Source organism: Sciurus vulgaris (assembly GCF_902686455.1).
Source record: "Sciurus vulgaris genome assembly, chromosome: 16".
Classification (NCBI taxonomy): domain Eukaryota; kingdom Metazoa; phylum Chordata; class Mammalia; order Rodentia; family Sciuridae; genus Sciurus; species Sciurus vulgaris.
Genome location: NC_136477.1, coordinates 71,884,103 through 71,904,646, shown reverse-complemented (window position 1 = coordinate 71,904,646; position 20,544 = coordinate 71,884,103). Strand labels below are relative to the sequence as shown.

General features: G+C 36.0%; 1 long non-coding RNA gene across 1 annotated transcript in view; it reads left to right on the top strand.

Annotated features, from left to right (window-relative positions):
• LOC306646644 overlaps nucleotides 1-20,544 on the top strand; it is a 982,690-nt gene that overhangs the window by 109,333 nt on the left and 852,813 nt on the right. The window lies entirely within an intron of this gene.

The window sequence follows — 20,544 nt, the reverse complement described above, 5'->3', positions numbered from 1 at the left end:
TGATCTATTGATATTGTACTAGGGGTTGTTCTTTGTTCAGGGCCTTGAGATGTTATGACAATGCATTTATTTGCTGTCTTCCTGTTATTTATGAATGGGCTCAATAATAATGAACTTTCCTCTTACAGCCCCCTTCATAGTGGCCCAAATTTTGATATGTTGTACCACTATTTCATTTACTCACTACTAAGTTTTTTTTATTTCATCTCTGATTCACACTGGTATTCATCATCATTCATAAAATTATTTATATGATTTAATCTCCAGATGCTTGTGTATTTTCTACTTTTGTTTTCTCATTAATGTCTAATTTAATTCCATTATGATGAAATAGTATGCAGAGGATTTCATCCATTTTAATTTTTTTATTTGCATGAGTTTTTTTAACCTAGAATATGGTAGATATTGCAAAAATGTTCCAAGTGCTGTTGAGGAAGATGTTTCAGTCTTGAAGGATGAAATATTCTACTATGTCTGTTAAGAGTATTTTTTTCATTCCGTAGCATTTTAGTTTTATTTATATTAACTAATTTTGAGAAGGGTGTATATTAAGATTATCTAGTAGTATTGTTGTTTAACCTATTTGACTCTCGATGTTGAGGAGAGTTTGTTTGATACACATAGCTGCTCTTATTAGGGAATAAATATCAATGACTGTTATTACTTCTTGCATAGTTTCCCTTAAGGAGAATAAAAGGACCTTCTTTGTCTTTTCTGATTAACTGTGCTTTGAAATCCATTTATCTGATATAAGAATAGAAACTGCCCCTTGTATATGAGACAACATGAATAATATATTTTCCCCAAACTTTTGCCTTCATTCTGTGTTTGTCTTTCTTATGTCTAAGTCTATTGAAGACAACATATATTTGGGACTTGTTTTCTGATTCAACCTGCAAGCCTATGTCTTTTTTAGATGAGCTGAGACAATTTTATGTTCAGTGTTTTTTATTGAAATGTTTTCTAATTTCCTGACATTTTGGGTTATTTCTAGTTTTAACTTGATTCTCCTTTGAGTATTCTTCTAGTGTTGTTTCTTCTTTGCTAGTTTTTGTTTTTCTCCATATATTCCTGAAATATTTTATTGCATATCTTTCATAGTGTCAAATTTGTTATAAATTATTTTAACCTTTATTTATCATGAACATTTTTTATTTCATCTTCAAGTCAATATCTTAATTTTGCTTTATATAGTATTTTTGGTTGGCATCGATTTTCTTCAGTGTTTGGTATATGTTATTCTAAAACCTCCTAACTTTTAGGGCCTGGGTTTAAAATATTAGCCGAGATTTGCATTGTTTTTTTCTTAAAAAGAGACCAATCTTTTAATCTTGCTGCTTTAAGATTTTTTTATCTGTATAGTGGGCACTTTCAAAATGATGTGTCTTCAAATGAGTCTCTTACAATATTGTATATCTGGAGTCCTGCATAATTTAGGTATTTGATTTTCCATTTTGTTTTTAAGACTTGGGAAATTTCCTGATGTTATTTTATTGTTAATATTGTGCATCATTTAGTTTATGTTTCAGAAACTTCATCTTAAAATTCTGTTCATAGTCCCTTAAAATCATTTATCTGTAGTCTTCTTTTTCTTTAAGATTATATAGTTTGTTCTTCAAGTCCTCAAACTCTATCTTTCTTGTGGTCTCATCTGTTGGTGATGCTTTCCATTGGATTTTTAATTTGATTTGTGAATGTTTTCATGTGGAGAATTATCAATTAATTCTTCCAAAAGATCTATATTCCTTATTGAAGTTACCTTTCTCATTGTATTTTCTCTCTGCTTTGATTTATTTCATCATTATTACTTCATAGATCATTTGAACAATACACTTTCTATATAACATCTCTGACATTTCCTCCATTTTTGTATCAATGGAATCTGATATTGAGGTATTTTATGTTGTTTGGTATGGTTTGTTCCATTCATTCCTCAAATTGAGTGTTTACCCCACTATCTGGATGGATATGAAGCAGTAGAGTTTCTACCTTATGAGTTTATAGTGTCCCTCTATGTTATAAGGACCTTAAAATATGGGGACAGAGACCAATGGTAGCAAAAACCTATGCCAACAATATATAGCAGTACATTAGGTACTTTATGATTATTTTGACTTATACAGTGTTAATTGGTATAATATGCAGATATAGAAAGTATCAGCAATTTCCTTCTGTAATCATAAATTAGGCCTGGCACAAAGTCAAACAATAGGTATTGTTTATGAGTACTGTCATATTAATTACTGCTCTGTAATTGGTGGTAGGGGAGGACATTACATACATCAAGTAACTTTAAGAGATGTTAAGGATAGAATTCAGTATGAGGAGAGCAGGGATAGAAAGGTACAAATGTTTGCAATTTTAAAGTGTAAACAGAGCAGATGCAGAGGTGACATAGGATGTGTTAAGGAGGAAGAGAGAGAGAAATAGAAGAAAGAATATAAAACAAGAGTGAGGATAGATTTGAATTGTTCATAATAGAATAGGGAAGGGGGAGAAAAAGAGAAAATATAGAATACAGTGCTGTAAGAAAGAATATAAAAACAAAATCAAGCTATGCTAATGAAAACCTTGACATTCAAAACACTGATCATGAAAAATAATCACCTTCAACAAAGAGGATAGAAATTAGGAAAGAAAACAAATCTTTATATGTATAGGTGTTCTTGAAAAAATTAGTACAAATTGAAGTAAAACAAAACAACACAAATCATAACCAAGACAATAAAAATGTGTACAATCTGAATGAAAAGTTAAGAAATTATGGAATTATTTTGACCATATTTGAAAAGAGTGAGAATATGTGTATGTTGTCTGTTCCCAACTAATTTTGTTTCTTCTTTAGGTGTGAACTGAATGTGGGTGTATGGGCGTAACCTGTTGAGTTCTTCCTTTTTAGTGTTTTGTTCACCATGTTTCCAGTAGAGTTCTAAGATTCTAAACTTCCCTTCTTTTGAGATTGGTAAGGGGTGGAATGGTAAGAGCTGTCCATTAACAGTGTGTTCTTCCCTTTGAGAGCAGTTCCCATAGGTGGAAATCCTGTTTGCATGGACTTAGTATTAGTGAGGTTCTTGTTGCTTTAATTTGTGGTGAGTTGCTGGCATTGTTGAGATGATATTCATCTAAAGCTTGGTAAATGTCAATCTGTGATTGACTGGAAAGGTCAGGTGATAAAATGGTGGTCTGGTTGAGAAAGGCTGTGGGCCAGATAGCAATGTAGTCTCAGGTTGGCCCTGGCAGGGATGATGCCATCTGGCAAGCTGGACTAAGCACAAGACAGTTAAGATGCAGGTTTAGTAGGACAAGTGATAGGCAGGTTGCAAGGCTGAAGGGGTTGCAGACAAGGTCCCTGGTTTCTAGGGGCCCAGACACATTGTGATCACAGGAACCAGTTAGGTAAGGCAGGCCAGAACCACTTCTATGTCAGACAACTGGCAGTGCCAGAAACAGGAAGGGTACTACAGTGGGTTGATGCCAGTGACTCAGCAGGTGACAAACTAGGTGGGTGGAAGGGAAAAGTGGGTGCTGTGTCTTGGAAGTGCCAAGGAACAGTCAGACAGGCAATCAGAGGGTCAAGTGTCCTGACACCAATCATATCATTTTGATCCAATGTAGCTGGCCCTTATAAGTTCCTTTGAGACACAGGACTCACAGCATTGGAGAGAGTTGGCTTCTCTGTAACCTTCAATCTGGAGTTTAGCAGTGCAAAATGATCTCATTTTCTTATTTTCCCTGTATTTATTAAGCTCAGTTAAGTCTTTGCCAGGCTTAGATAGGTTTATGCAGGTCTAGTCATAATCTCCCTGATCTGGATTTCTACTACCCATTGGCACAGCTGTAGTGTACTCTCAACATGACTCCTGGTTCAGCTCTCCACTGATGATTGATAAACTCAGAGTAACATTTTTTAGACAAATTTAATGAGTTGAACTTTTGAACCTGATGTGTTACATAATCATGAAAACTAAACATCTTTAGTAATTAGGTAATGTAAAATAAAACCACATCACATACACAAAATTACGTAGTATTGATAATCATGTGCAATAAAGGCATTCTCATAAAGAGAAAACATAGTTTTAAACTGTTATTCTCCATGTGCAGAAACTGTACTTTTTAAAACAAACATGTGATACACCACCACCTTACACAGAGTTTGAAATTACACTATTAAACATATGAGAACATAATAATGTTCCTCCAAAAATCCAGGATCATGATTAAAGGGTATGTACATTTATAAAGATAGAATTACTAAACTGTGGAAAATAATGGTTCTAGGAACCAGAAACATTTTCTCTTATATCCAGTTTTACAAATACTAAAAAACACCAAGAATATTTATAAATATGAATGAATGTTGTGTTTCATATGAAAGCATATTTGAAAACATGCAGAATTTGAGAAAATACAGATACACATAAGTACATCAAATAATCAATTGCACATCCTATGTATAGATGGTAAAACTATCATGAAAAAGTTGACTATTTTCCCCAAGCCAATCTATAATAATATCCCAGCAAAATTTATGAAGGGAAGAAAGTAAAACATCTAAAATTCTCCTGGAAGATTGTACATATGTATATAATTAGCCAAGAACTCTATGAAATGTAAAATCAAAGTTACCAGCTATCATTACCTGACACTAGTATATGTTATAAAACTATAGTATTGTGGTAATCTATAGATCAAGAATTCACAATAGAGAAATTACATAGGTAGATCATATGTATGTAAACTTTGTTTTTTATTGTTAAGTGAAATAAAATCTATAATTTAATTTATCTATACAAAATCAATTATATCAAGAAAATTACTTAATGTGAATAAATGATATAACCTAAAAGTAGATATTAGAACTAGCAGCCCAGGACACTGGTTGGGATTATGTGCAGAATGTGTGTAACACTGGAATTATACCTCAGCACTGCCCAACAGAAAACAGATATTAAGAGGGATGATTATAAAAATAAGCAGAATATGAACCTCCTGACTAGATTTACTCATGATTCCACCAAATAAATATCTACTCCTCTTGTGAATCTCTCTCAAATTTATAAATTAATTAGAAACATAAAAAATCTACCATCAGATCAGTTGGAGAAGTTGGGTTATACTATGACATTAGCAATGGTCCTTATAACTGGGACAGGATGCTTAAATCCACTGTCACACTGAGTAGAGGAAGACACTTTGGATCATAAATATATCACTTTTAACTCTAAATCATTTGTAGTTTGAATTTTAATATAACTGATACACCCAGAGAAAGAGACTAGATATATATAAGTATCAAGATCAGAGAAAAAGTGTGTTTTTCTATGAAATGCAAGATCCACAGGCTTTATTTCATGGGACCAGGGAAGAAGAGTTAAATCTCAAAGGTCCCACTTTTCCCTAAAAGACACTTGCCAGCATAACCTGTGAAATGATGTTGCTAATGGTTGAGTTTCTATCCAGCATCAAAGAGTGAACAAGGTAAATGCAGCCAAACTGGTAGTGAAGTATACCATGATCCCTCTTCCTCAGCATACCTCAGTAATAACTCCAGGGCTAACCAATTCTTTCTGTAAGGAATTTGTCCAAATTTCAACTTTTTCCATTCAATGTACTACATTCTAATCTCCCAGGATTTGGGAATAAATGAGAAATATATAGTTGCATATTTCTCTATATCACAAAATGTGGCTCCACTTTGGCATGCAAGAATTTTCATGGGCTGCAATCTCCACCAGATGTGAAGAAAAGGGTTAAAAGTGCATACTCCTGCTTATTTCTAAATAGGTACACATCACCTTCTTTCAATGAGTAAAAGGGAGCCTGAATTCTAACTTTTAGCATAATTTAGTGCACCACTCAACTATGAGAGCTTCTGCAGCCTGAGTGCAGCTACTATCAAAAAATGGAAGAACAGCTAGTACCCCAATTATGTGGATATTGATGAAAGAAACACTTGCAAACTGTGATAGAATATAATTTCAGTAGAGCCAATTTTTAAAAAGTCTTGAAAGTGAGTGTTCTTTAAAAATTAAACACAATAATAATAATTCTGGGTGCATTCCCAAAGTATTTAAAATCAGTATGTCAAACAAATGGTTGCATTATTTTCTTCATTATAGCAGTATTTATGGAAGCCAAGGTCAGGGAACAATTGATGTAGGGCAAACTAGGAGATTTCTCCCAGATTTTAGGGCACTCAACTACTTCCCTGAAAAACTAGAGTCCCCTAAATTTAGTCTGCTCTCTTACAAGATAAGAGCCAAGTAATGATATTCACCATACTCTCAAGAGACTTTAGTTGTGTCAATTGTGAGATCCTCATATCAGACAGTTCTGAAACATAGTACCAGGAAAATACCAGAGAGTGTAAGGAGAACCTTCTGAAATAAATTCTACCAGGGGACTTCTCAAAACAAAGATATATGACAAGGTGTCTGGCCTTGAATACAAAAAAGCACAAGCATGTATTTTTGGCCAAAGGTCAAGTAATTTTTCTCTAATTTCTATCATGTGAAAATACTCATAAATAACAACAACAATAAAAGCCTTGTTTTGACTTTTTCTATGGTACTGTGGATTGTCACATGGCATGTTAAATCTGAGCTGCACACCAAGTCCAAGGTTTAAAATTTTGAGGAAAAAGTCTTTCCAGGTTACCTATGTCAATTTGAATTTCTGATGTTATGACACTGAAATTGCAATCTTTATACCTTAGCCAACTGAGTTTCTGTGAGTATAGGCATGAGCCATTGCACTCAGCCAGAAAAAATATTTATAAAGTACTGCCCAGTTCTTTGTAAATTAAGTTAATTAATTAAATTAATTAATTAATTAAAATACTTTACTCATTTGAAATGTAATAGGGGAAAATTATTGATAATACTGATCAAAGAAGAAGTTGTCACTGGGAATATGGACAGGGAGGTGAAATTTTAGAATTTTATTGACATATATATAAAGGCATAGGCTGAGAGACAGGGTCCTGTATTTCACATTTTGCTTCCCATTCATTTAGAACATTCAGGAGAATTCAGCCAGGGTGGTACACACTGGTAATCCTAGCAACACATGAGTCTGGACACAAGTTCATGGCCAGACTCAGCATCTGTTCCAAATAAAAAATCAAAAGTACCAGGGATGTAATTTAGTGGTAAAGAACCTCTTGGTTTAAAACAGAGTACCACCATCCCAACCCCCCCCCAAAAAAAAAAAAAAACAGTTCAGGAAGAAAGATCTGAGATATCTTCAGACACAGACCATAGCCCTCCTTATGCCAGCAAACAATACATGGAGTCATGCTTCTGATGATCATCCTTCTCTACAATCCACTTCATAAGCTGGGGATGTACTGAAATGCTGGCATATATGTGCTCAGATAGAACATCAAGAAGTAGTTGAAGATATTCTTCAGAAAAAGGACAGAACTTCTGGAGTCTACTGCTTGATATATTCTCCACTTGACTTGTCAGTGAGGATTCAGGATTAAAGATCAACACCTTATTTTGCAATCTGGTCTTATACATGATTTCCTGTGCATGATATTTTTTTCTCCTATGATGAAAGTGCATAAATAAGCAGTGGGCTTGAATAAGATATATTTTCTTGCCAGACAAGGTGGCACACACATGTAATCCCAGCAGGTTCTACGGTTGAGATAGGCAGATTGCAATTTCAAAGCCATCCTCAGCAACTTAGCAAGAACCTGTCGCTAAATAAAATATTAAAAATGTGCTGGGGGTGAGGCTCAGTGGTTAACTGACTCTGGGTTCAATCCAGGGTACTAAAAAATGTGTGTATAATTTAAAGTCCAAACACCTCTACTACTCTACTACACCACATGACTCATACATTTCTTATTATTTTAGAATTTGGACAGTGGCACTTATTCAAAACAGCAGGATTTCTGAGTATGTGTGTGTGGGTGGGTGTGCATACATACAATTTTTAATGTATTTTGTATTTTTTTCTGGTATCTGGAATGGAATTGGACCATGGTCAGCATCTGGAGGAGAAAACCCACCACTGGAAGCTTTCTGCTTAAAGCTCCCTGATTTCACTCAGAACAGTCTCACCTGTTTTTTTGGACTTGAGAAGAAATAGGGGTAAGAAATTGTGTTCCTCACCTAAAAAAAAAAAAATCAGGAAGAGACTAGCCTAAACCTATGTGTATATATATAATATGGACATATATTACATATAAACAAAACTTTTTATATACTTAATTGTTTATGGGGTTACTTTTCTCAGACCTGGGGGTGTCCTGGTTTAGTTTATAACAAAGAAAATGACACCAGACAGAATCAATGTCAACCCTCTTTTATAAAATGCAAAAAATACAGGTTTCTATGTCATTTTCTAAATATAGCTGAATGTGGGTGATAAAAGCATGGAACAGAGAACACTTTTATTAGGGAGACACAGTAAAAGCAGTTCAAGGAAACAATTAGTTATACCACCTTGAAGCACCACAGAATAGGAATTTGGAATTTACACAGGAAGACTCAACTTTTCATGTTGGCATGTGGATGTCAATGGTGCCTACAGTGAAAAGGTTTTCACAAGTTTTTGAAAGAAAATTATGTGAGTGGCACATAAACAATCAGTATCAGTACAGCACTTTCCAGGTGGTTTGTCAGCTTGATCACAACACATACATGTGTTACTAGCTTACATGACAATATGATACATCTGTGTCCTCTAAAATTATTCCCATTTTACAGATGAGAAAACATAGGTTTCTGAATATTCAATGTCAATCAGCTGCACAGAGAACCACCCAGAGACAGAACTATATGAAATCCCTTCAAAGCTCTCAATGGTTGATTTGCTCCTGATATAGAGGATGTATCTAAAGAAATATTATTTATCTCCACTTTGAATAAAGTACTCAACAAGACATCCCAGGAGCAAAACAATTTTTTGCCTCTTTCATGGTAAGTAATTATTCAAAAACTGAGCTAACAACCTAGATTCCTTATGAGGTAATTGCTTGGAGATTACAAAAAAGTACATCACAGACCCAGAGTCTGAGTATGACTTAGAAAAGTAATAAATTTAAAAGGTTCATAAGAAATTTTGAAGAAAAAATATGTAACTATTTCTAAAAATATATGTACTTTCATTGCTATCTCTATAACGTATCATTCAGAAAACAATAAATTATGATGCATATTTGTAGGATTTGCCAAATCTTATTCTATATATTTTGTAATGAAGTCCAAATCCAGATAAAAGAATGAATGATTCACTGTCAATATCATTTTCAAAAAATCTTCAAGAAAGAGGAGTGGGTGTTTTAGTGAATGTGTCATTCAACAATTTACTTAACCAATGATTTTGAGTAAATATTCATTTTCCTGAAGCAATAGTGAAGTGAGATTTTTTCTTGTTTATATTTCCTGTTAGAATTCCAAAGATAAGCCCTAGAAGTTTTTTTTAAATAACCTCCAAATACAAAACATATGCGAGTCCTACAACACAAACACAGGGGAATAAAAATGTAAATATTCTATTTTATTAATTAAAAAGAAAATCTTTTTTTCTTGAAATCCAAATGTATCTGCCTTTTGAATACATTTTCTTATCTTTAAAGCCAGAAACAAAAAAATAAATGCAGGCAAATACCTTGAATTGTCAAATAATACAAGGGATCTCTATAGCTAAGATTTCAATAATCATGAGAAATTCAAAATCTAAAGAAATATTAAAAATATTTAGAGAAATATGAAATAAAATTTTATCATAGACACAACTAAATAAATTGATGATGACTTAAAACAAGTGAATATTCATAAACTCAAGAGTTTAGTTTATTATTATTTGTGGAAATTCTTGCTATTGAAGATATATGATGCTCACTGTCACAGAGAATAACAGAAATTACAGCATTTGTGACCATGATAACATGTAAGACACATTTCTCACCCAAACACCAACCCTGCAATTCCAGGGGCATGGTAACAAGAAATATACATTTTGGAAGTAATAAATAATCTGTGGGGAAAATTTTTCCTAGGAGCTAGTCACATTTTTATAGTATATCCAATTTAAGATATAGTATAAAACACCCATGATTAAGTTTTATATATGTGCAATAGGTATGTGATATGTCCCATGTATACCTTTTTAGAAAAAATATGTAGAACTTCTGAGAACACAGATATCATTAGCACATAAAAACTCACACATCCCGTGTGGTAGATGATAAAACTAATACTTACAAAGAAAAACTATTTTTCCCCAAATTAACATGCATACATCCCTGTAAAATTGTTATATACTTATATGAATACATCATAGCAATTTCTACATTTATTGTATATCTGTAAAGCATAGTAATACTATAAAACTATAAATAAATGAAAGATGAGGAACATAGGAGGAGAGGGAAAGAGGAAACTACTGGTACTGAAATGGAGCAAATTATATTCTTGGCTTGTATGATTATGTCAAAATGAAGTCAAATATTATGTATAACTACAATGCAATAGTAAAAAATAACATGCTTTACTTTAATGCAATAAGAAACCAAATTGTAAAGTTCTAAAATTTATCCACAAAATTATATATATATAATTGTAGCCAAGAAATTTTTCAATTATAAGAACAAAAGGAGTACTTAACATTACCTGACATTCATGTATATTATGAAAGTATACTATTTTAATAATCATTAAGGAATTACAATATAAAATAAATCCATATATGAATTCATATATATGTAAAAATTGTACACTTATTGCAATAGAACAATTTAAATGAATCAAACCATAATAAAGTCAATGTCACCAACGAACATAGACCCTGTCTCTAAACAAAAAATAAAAGTACTAGGGATATATCTTAGTAGTAAATTATCACTAAGTTCAACTTCCAGCAAAAAAGAAAAAGAAAAGGAAAGAAAAAAGAAAGCAAAATGAAAATTGGCAAAATCAGGAGGAAGCAAGATTCTTATTGGCCACAGCTTCTCTCCTGCCAGAAAATGGCATGTGGAGATTTGATCAAGACAATGGGCCCACGTGTCAATCACCAGCATCTGGGGTAGCTGCTGAACCACAGGCACACACCTGCCAAGTAGTATTAGAGGTAGGGGTTGAGGATGCCATAAAATGATAAGGAAGAGAGAGAGCATCTCTGTCACTGATGTGCTCCCCACCTGAATGGCCAGCAGATATGAGGGCACACTTGCCCAACAGGAGGGTTCAGGCCTGAAGATTCCAGAGACTGTGGAGAATACAGGTCTGCCAATTTCTGTTCCTGCACAGTAAGTTGTGCCATTCCAACAGTCTCCCTTTCCAGGCTCATGATGCCACTCTGCTCACTCACCATTTCCTGGTGCTCTGGAGCCAGTCCTTGTCCCTAGGGATCTTCAGCCCCTGCACAGCCAGAGCAACCTGGGACTCTGATGTAGGAGAGTGAGACCTAGAGTTTGAATGACTGATATGGCGATCTCAGGAGAATAGGAAAGGTGGCGGAAATCCACCCCCAACTCCCTGGCAGCAAACAGTATTGGACAGTTCTAAGTATTCCTGATTGGACAGAACCTCAGACCTGACCTTCGAGTGAGGGGAGCGTTATTTGTGAGTGACAGGCAAATAATATCCAATCCAGGCAAAATAAGACCAGAATGACATGTTCTTGGTAGGTTTTTTTTTTTTTTTTTAGGTTTGGGAATTGTTCACCAAAGCCTCAGGCTGCTGCTATTTTAAGGCAATATTTTCTTATAAATGTGGGATATAGTCTAACCAGCAGAACACTTCCATTTAACATAATGAACAAGGTCATTGAAGTTTATGGATTATGGATTTTACATGCCAGTATTTTGTTCATGAATAAAATAATGTGACAATTACTATGAAATGTTATTTAACTTTTCTGCTGTCCTTGTTAGGAGACAGACTAAACTTTAAATGGGATCAACCTCTTAAAGCAACATTATCTACTGCAAACAACACCTAATGCACAAATATAATTTAAATATTTCTTGTATTTACATTGATAACATAAAAAAAAAAAAAAGAGTTGAAATGGATATTAAAAACACAGCACAGTCTTTCCAGAATATTTCCTTTATGTGACTTATAAAATACTACAATAAAGTACATGTGTTTTTGGAACTACATGATCAAGTCTGACTTTCTCCATCATACCGTCATTTCACAGTAGCCACATTCCAGGTTTGAACGTTATGGTCCCTTGATGTCAGGGACTTGAAGGACCTGGAATATCTCTTATATGCTAGTGTTAAGGGATACGGTTCCCCAATAATATTTCTCCTCAGGCACAAATTTAGAAGAAACAAGTCCCTGAGTGGGAGGAGGAAGCTCCAACCAGGAAGTGTCCAAAAGCTGATTATTCTTTCTCAATTCATAATGACCACAGGTTTTTCACATTGCAGATATTATACCGGAGAAAAAACAACATGGGTTTCTTAGGGTTTAGGGATAGAGCCTGCATTCTTCATGGGTTTGACACTATGTTTATATACATGAAATTCAAACATTTTTGGCAATTTGGGGTTAGACATAATGGTCAAACTGTAATTTCTGTTCCTTCTGTGGACCTATTCCCACAATTAATAAGCAGGTGGGCTGGGACTCAGAATGAGCTCTAACTGATTCCAAAGTCAAATCATCTCCACTAGATCAAAAGACTCTTGAAATATTCTTATTCTCATCAGACTTGGAAAGAGAAAATTATTAAAAACAGTAGGGTATGTGATTATGTACATGAAATCTAGTCCTGTGTATTACATAGCATAATAGGGGAAAAAAAGAAAGAAAAAAAGGAGAAATAATATCCATGATGTTAACAAATTTCTTCTGTTGTAGTTCAAAAGATTCACAGCTTCTCTTCAACAGTTTTATGCAGGGTCATGAGGAGCATGAAGGTTTACTCTATGCACTGTTGGAGTGTGAAACATAATTCCATTGGCATAATTTCTGGAAATTGTGTCAAGCATTAGGCAGGCTGAAGGATCTTCATTGAATGCCAATTTCTCTGAAGATTTTAAATCAGCACACCTCGAGGGACAAGTAATTGCTTGCTCATGCTAGAAAACTGTACTCTAGGGGATCTCATGTGTGCTCCACTCATGTGGTGAAAGAGCTAAATTTTGTCCCCTACATCAACTTTAGCCTTCACATTTTGTGGTCTATGGTTTAAAATCCAAGTTCAATATCTCCTACCACTGTTCTTTGTATTCCCTGCCAGATACATCTTTCCAAGCTGGGACTGCAAGCTTCAAATATGAGTTTGTTAGAAATGTTTCCACAGCTAATGTCCTACATGCTACAGGTGTAAAATTGTACTTTCCTTTGTTCTCTGCATGACACCTCAAGAGGTGGTGAATTTTTTTTCTACACATGGTTAGTGTGCAGCATGCATTTCAGTTTAGTAGGGAAATGTTCTCAAATACTCCATATTCAGAAATGCCTCAGGCCTCCTAAAAATTTGGAATATTTAGTGAATTTATCACTCCACTTTTCTAATGGACAGACCACACTTGCTTGTGCTTTTGCCTCCATGGCCATGGAAGTGACTGTGCTGCTGAGATTTTATTCCTTATTTTATGTATTCAACATCTGAGTTCCTGGTCTGCTCAGAAAACCCACTATTAGTTCAAGTAAAGTCTGTACTTTTGTTGTTGATATTGTTCATCCATTTTGCTGAGAACTGCCTGTCTGATTTCTTGTTTTCTCTCAACAGAGCAGGCAGAAAAGCTATCTCCTCTGTTCAGTCATCTAGAAAATTTTTTTGAGTTTTAGAATTACATTTTCCCTTTTTCTGTATTTTGAGGTAAAAATCAAAGATCTCCACAGACTGATGGTAAAACAATGAGAAAATTGTATTATTTGCATGGATCACATAAAAAGTAGAAGTTTCTATTCTTATATAAAATGAAGTGGACAACAAGCCAAAGTTAATTAAAATGTACAAAGAATGTCTTTTCCTGCTTTTTAATGGAAATTTATATCAACATTAGTTACAGTCATAAATATTTATGTCCCAAAATATGTAGCAGCTACATACATCAAGAAAACCACTCAAATTAATAACTGAATAGATCACAACACAATATCATTGGGTAAGTTTAATACACCTCTCTCATCACTATATGGATCCTTCAAGCAAAAAGTATAGAAAGAAGTAGAAATGCAATTAATAATTTGACTAACATATATATAGAATATTTCATGCATCAAAGATTGAATATACTTCTTTTCTTCTTAGCAACACATGGATTCTTCTCTTAAATATACCACACAGCCTACACAGTAATTCTTAGCAAATACAAATTAGAGATTTTTTTGCAATCTATATGATTATAAGTATATTAAATTTGAAATCAAGAATAAAATTAAAAGTAGAAGATAATGCATCACCTGGAGATTAAATAATATGCTATTGATTGATTGATGTATAGAAGAAAATATCAGGGTTAAAATTTTTAAAATTACTTAGGAATAAATGAGAATAACACCACATACAAAGTTTTCATGGACACTATGTAGGCAGTAGTAAGAGGAAAGTTCAATAGTTTGAATGTTTTTATTAAAAACTAGAAAGTCATGAAACAAATATGATAATGTATATCTCAAAGCCATTGGGAAAAAGGAAATAACAGCAAAAGCAGAAGATTGGAAATAATTAAAATTATAGCTAAATTTCAATGAAAATAAATTATAAATTAGAAAATAACAACCTAACACAAAGTTGATTCTTTGAAAAAATAAATAAAAGTCATAGAGCTGTAGTAATGCTAATGAAGAAATATAAAAATCTCCATTTACTAATATTTTGTGAAAAGAAAATATCATATGAGCACTACTGAAATAGATTATAATCAAATAAAATTTTGATACACTACTGCAAAGAAATAGATAATTCTCAAAAAATTTCTACAACTATATGACTTAATCATACTGAATCAGGAGGATATATAAAATTTAAAAATATCAATTTTAGAAATAAACCTGAAGGCACCTTCAAAACCTACGACAAAAGAAAGTTCAACCCTGGACTTATTCTCATCTAAGTTCTTTCAGACCTTCAAACTATATAATACCAATACTTTTCAATTGTTTCATGACAGAAGAGCTTACCTTTCCAAATTCATTCCTTGAAACTAGTATCACTCTGATACTAAAATCGAATAGACACAATGAAGGAAAATAAATTTCATGTCAAAATCCCTTTGAAGATAGATACAAAACTTAGTAATAAAATACTGACAAAGCACTTATAAAACTGTATTTCAAAGCGTGCACCATAATTAAATACAGTGCACTCGAGGGTTGCAAGGCTGGTTCAATATATGAAATTACTAACTGTAATTCATCACATCAAATGACTTAAAGACAAGAATTCCATGCCTCTCTCAATACATAAAGAAGAGGAATTTGGCAAAATTTTCCACCCACTTGTTCTCAAAGCACTACAAAATAAAAATGTAAGCATAGGAGAAACATATATTCACATTGTAACAGCTCTATTTGATGAAGCTTAGAGCAATCTAATTCTAAGCAGAAAAAAATTAAAATAATTCTTTTTAAACACAAAAAAGACAGACATACCTTCTTTCAACACTTGCATTCAAAATATTCCAAGAAAACCAGGGCAGCGCAATTAGACAAAATAAAGAAATTTTAAAATATGAACAGTTAAAAAGAACCTCAATCTGTTCCTACTACCAGCAAAACAGTCCACACATAGAAGATTGTCACCAGAAAATTTTAGGATTAATAAACAAATTCCTCAATATAACATAATAAAAATTAGTAAACTCAAATCATTGCAGTTTTATACACCAATGCTTAACTATCCAAAAGAGAAATTACAGAAACTGTCCCATTCCCAATAGCCTCAAAAAAAAAATAAAATAATTGGAAATCAATCTAACAAATAGGTAGAAGTTGACTGTGAAAATTACAAAGCATTAAAGAAGAAAGTTGAAAAAGCTATCTGGAGTAGTTGCTGGAAATAGTTGGGCATAGCATAGATGTCTGTGAGATGCAACATCTGAACTGATGAGAGTTGAATAATGTGAAGGAATACATAACTTTAAGCCATGCAGTTGACTGAGGAAGCAGTGCTCCCTTTGAGTGCAACTGGTGGCTGAAAGGTATCAATGAAAATTGCTTGCAGGTGAAACTGTAGATCTTGAACAGTGTCAATTCCACTGAATAACAGAGGAGAAGAAACAGTTTGAGAGGACAGAAATGTGGAACACTCACAAGAGTTTTGCTTGTTTTTTTCCCCCCACAAATCCCATGGTACTGGGAATTTGAATGCTAGCCTTTATGCTTGCAAAGCTAGTGTCCTGCAAGATGGGCTATATTGTCAGCACAGGAAGAGTTTGGTTACTGTACATGCCTTGATCTCCTGAGCTTCTCTGTCTGTGAACTTCTATGTAGAGAAGCAACCCTAGACAAAGCCAATCAATGACAAAGGAATTCTTAATTCTCCTTTTAACAACAATCCTGCAAGTAAACTTTTTTGCATTTCAGGACCCACAGTCTAGGTGTTTATCCTGAGGGAAAGAGATATCCCCTCTTTACTTAATGAAGAAACCAGTTATAGTTGATCGCTGAGCAGAAATGTATATCAGTGATCCTTGAATGACAAGCTTCAGGGGAGGGAAATCTATGTGGGTATTAGAATATGCTCAGTTTGTTAGTGTGAAAGGAGATTTGGGGATAATTCGCCATTGCATCCCCAGCCATACATTCACAATGTACTGACACCTGTCTTGATCTATTTTTTTCTTTTCTTTTTCCTTTTGCATTTTACTTTGGAAAATTCTAAGCAGCAGAGTGCTGTGCAAAATGCATGAGCCAGAGATGGTCATGGATATTGCCTATCATCTGAGGTATGGGTGAGGTAGAGGAAGTCGTTTCTCCTGGGAAATGCCAGTTTCCTTCAATGAGGGAAGGCCTCATCAACTTAGCCAAAAGATGTCAAGAAATATAAACAGGCAAGTCAAGTGGTGATGGCTCTCAGGGTCTGTGGAGCAGGACCTATATTTGCTGGCAGAAAGGGAACATTCCTCATCCAATTTCAAACTTCTCTTGAAATGTTTGTAGTGTTTACACTCAAGAACTGTGAGTGTAGGATAAGGGCTGAAATTCATATTCCTGATCTCTCAATGATTCAGTTGCATTCAGTTGCACTGAGGACAATGCCTCACTGGGGTACCAGTAGTCCTCTGACATGAGAGCAAAAATGGGAGAGCTCCTGTGATCCAGGAGGAAGGAGCAGGCTTTGTACAGGTCAGGTGAGAATGGTTTGGGGATTCCAGGCTCCAGTTGGAGAGCAGGTGGTTTCACCCCGCAGAGGGCTTTTCCCAGCCTTGTGCAACATTTAATTTGAGGAATGGCTGCAGTGACCTGGAGGACACATGGGGGCTTCTGCCTGAGGTCACAGAGGAAAGGCCTGACAGCAAGATGGTGTCACAGTTCCCATGGCAACCAGAGAAGCTTCAGCTCCTGGCCACTTCAGACCAAGATTGAAAACAAGCAACCAGCTCAGTTGTGATGGTCAGAGGCAAGAAGAAGGGAGCAAGTGCCAGGGAACTGAGGTTGTCCAAATTGTGATTCGACCCTCCTGGTCCAGGAGAGCAGAGCCTCTTCGTCCATGGATCCCTGCAGGACCAGGCAGGACAAGGTAGTCCTCTGAAGCCTGACAGCTCACACTAAGCTGCAAGACTGCTAGGTGACGCTGCACTCATTTGACCGCACTGAGCATCATGACAGCAGGCAATTATCCCCCACCAATTCCAGTGGGTGGACGTGTGCTTGGAGACACGTGGATCACCAAGCTTAGCACCAACTCCAGTGCTATATTCATCCAAACTCGCTCCTTCAGCACTGGGCACACCTGGAATATGCTAGTCAGAAAAGTAGCCTAGTGCCATACCAACCACACCAAATCATGGTTCCTGAGAGTTTAGGGCAGTGGAGCCCTGCATAGTGAGCATTGTGTCCTAAGTAATCTTTGAACTGGAACATTTGACACCCAATCCTGAGGGTTTATCCTCTTTTTCTAGAATGTTCAGGCAGGTGACAGCTGGAACCTGGGAATTGGGTCTTGTAGGTGAAGGTGGTGCATCTTCGGAAGACTAATATGCAGTCCTGGGAGCATATTGGATTGAGGATATGATGGCGCTAACTTGCCAGGAGAGACGTTCTGTGTTCACTACAGCTGCAAGGACACACCTCCTTGTCTCTGGCCTTACAACTGAAGCCAGAATTAAGGACAGGCAGTTAGTGTAGAAATAGGGAATTGGGTCAATTAGAAGAAATGAAGCCATGAAGCCATCTGCCTATGGAAGTTGGAGATTGTTCCTGGAAGAATGGAATGTCAAGGAGCTCCAGAGCCCATTGATTACCAAATTTACCTGCCTTTATCAAGGACTGCAAGCATGGAGTTGCTAATTAATGCCCCCTGGGCCCTTGCCTGCCTGAATCACCTTGACCCTGCCCCTGCCCATGGCTTCTCACCAAATGCAAAACCAGGCCTAGTCACGTAGGCAGGAAGGAGAGATAAGGGGGGAAAGAACTGGAGAACAAAAGAGAATTTATCCTATAAAAGATGTAGGGTGTGCTCACTTCTTGGGACTTTTAGAACATCAGCCATGGCCCCCTTCTTCCTGCCAGGAGAAGTCTGTATTATTAGCATTAAATAAAACCTGCTTAATATGCTTTCCTTTTTTTTTTTTTTTTTTTTTTTTTTTTTTTGCGGCACTGGGGATTGAACCTAGGGCTTTGTGCTTGTGAGGCAAGCACTCTACCAACTGGGCTATCTCCCCAGCCATTAATATGCTTTCCTTGGTGTGTTTCTCTAGTGTTCAATCGTCAACATTAGAAGGAGCAGAACTCGTTACCAGTAAATGGCAGTATCACAACTGTGCTGCACTCAGAAAATTACCTGCTTGGAAATTCCAGGGCCACCTACACTCACCTCAAGATGCAGAAATGTCTGGCCTATCTGTGATCACACATGTGTTCATTCTATTGAGCAGACTAGAGACTGCCTAGCCCAAGGCCCTGTGGAAAATTTTTACCAGTCCTCCTAGCAGCCCCAGGAGGATGCCACCTACAAGCCAGAGGATCATATAAAAGCCTGCTAATGGCATGAGGAACACAGCATCACATGGCATTACTCTAGATAGGAACATTGTAATGTACAAAGCTTCTCTGCCTGACCTTTCAGGTGCAGCCATTTTCCCCACCTCCCAACCACTTGTCAATCTGTGAACATCCTAGCTAGCTATTTGTTCATCAGTCAGCTTGCAAGTATCCTTTGCCCATATTGGTCCCCTGTAGCCGGGCGGAATTCAACTGTTTAGTATAGCTACCCCACCATCTTTTCTCATCCTTCTGTCTGTCCTCCTCACTTTCTCTATCCTCTTGGCTTTCACACTCTCTCTAGCACACATCTTCTCTCTTTCCTTTCTCTTTTCCTCTCATTTTCTCACTTACCCTGCAGGGAGACACTCTGTTTGCTTAATAAATTCCCTTATGTGATTTCCCATGTCCAGTGTGGTTTCGTGGGATTTCATTACAAACATGAACCATGCTGAAAGGGTTATGATGAAGAACTTCCAAAATGAATACTCATAGAGGGAGGGCGAGCACAGTTTGTTGGCACAAAAATCAGAAGGATGTTGGTGCTGAAAGCCTTTTTCAATGAAGACACATTCTAATATATGTCTCTACATGTGCTCTGTTCCTTTTAACACTAGAGCTACATGATAGTGGGAGAGAACGTGGGAAATTTCCCCATTTCTCCTGAATGCTATTGATACCGCCAATTACCGATGACAAGTTCTGCTCCTTCTAATGCTGAAGACGGAACACTAGAGAAGCACACAAAGGAAAGCATATTAAGCAGGTTTTATTTAAAGTTAATAATACAGACTTCTCCCAGCAGGAAGAAGGGGGCCATGGCTGATGTTCTAATATCCCAAGAAGTGTGCACACCCTCCATCTTTTATGGGTTAAATTCTCTTTTGTTCTCCAGTTCTCTCCCCCTTATCACTCCTTCCTGCCTATGTTACTAGGCCTGGCTTTGCATTAAGTGAGAAGCCATGGACAGGGGGAGGGCCAAGGTGATTCAGGCAGGCAAGGGCCCAGGGGGCATTAATTAGCAGCTCCTTGCTTGCATTCCTTGACAAAGGCAGGTAAATTTGGTAATCAATGGACTCCAGAGATTCTTGACATTCCATTCTTCCAGGGGGAGTCTCCAACTTCCAGAGGCAGATGGCTTCATGGCTTCATTTCCTCGAATTGACCCGATCCCCTATTTCTACACTAACTACCTGTTCTTAATTCTGGCTTCACTATCAGCACTAACTAACATGGATTCATCCCCAAATCTTACCACTTATTATCAAGTAATAATCAAGACAATGCATAATAAAACTGACTAGGAAATTCAGGGCAAGGGGCAACTGACATTTGCCTTCACATGTTGGTTTTCCAGTAGACTTTGTGTTTCACATAGAAAGTTCTCAGGTGTGGAAGTCACCTTCATTGGAAG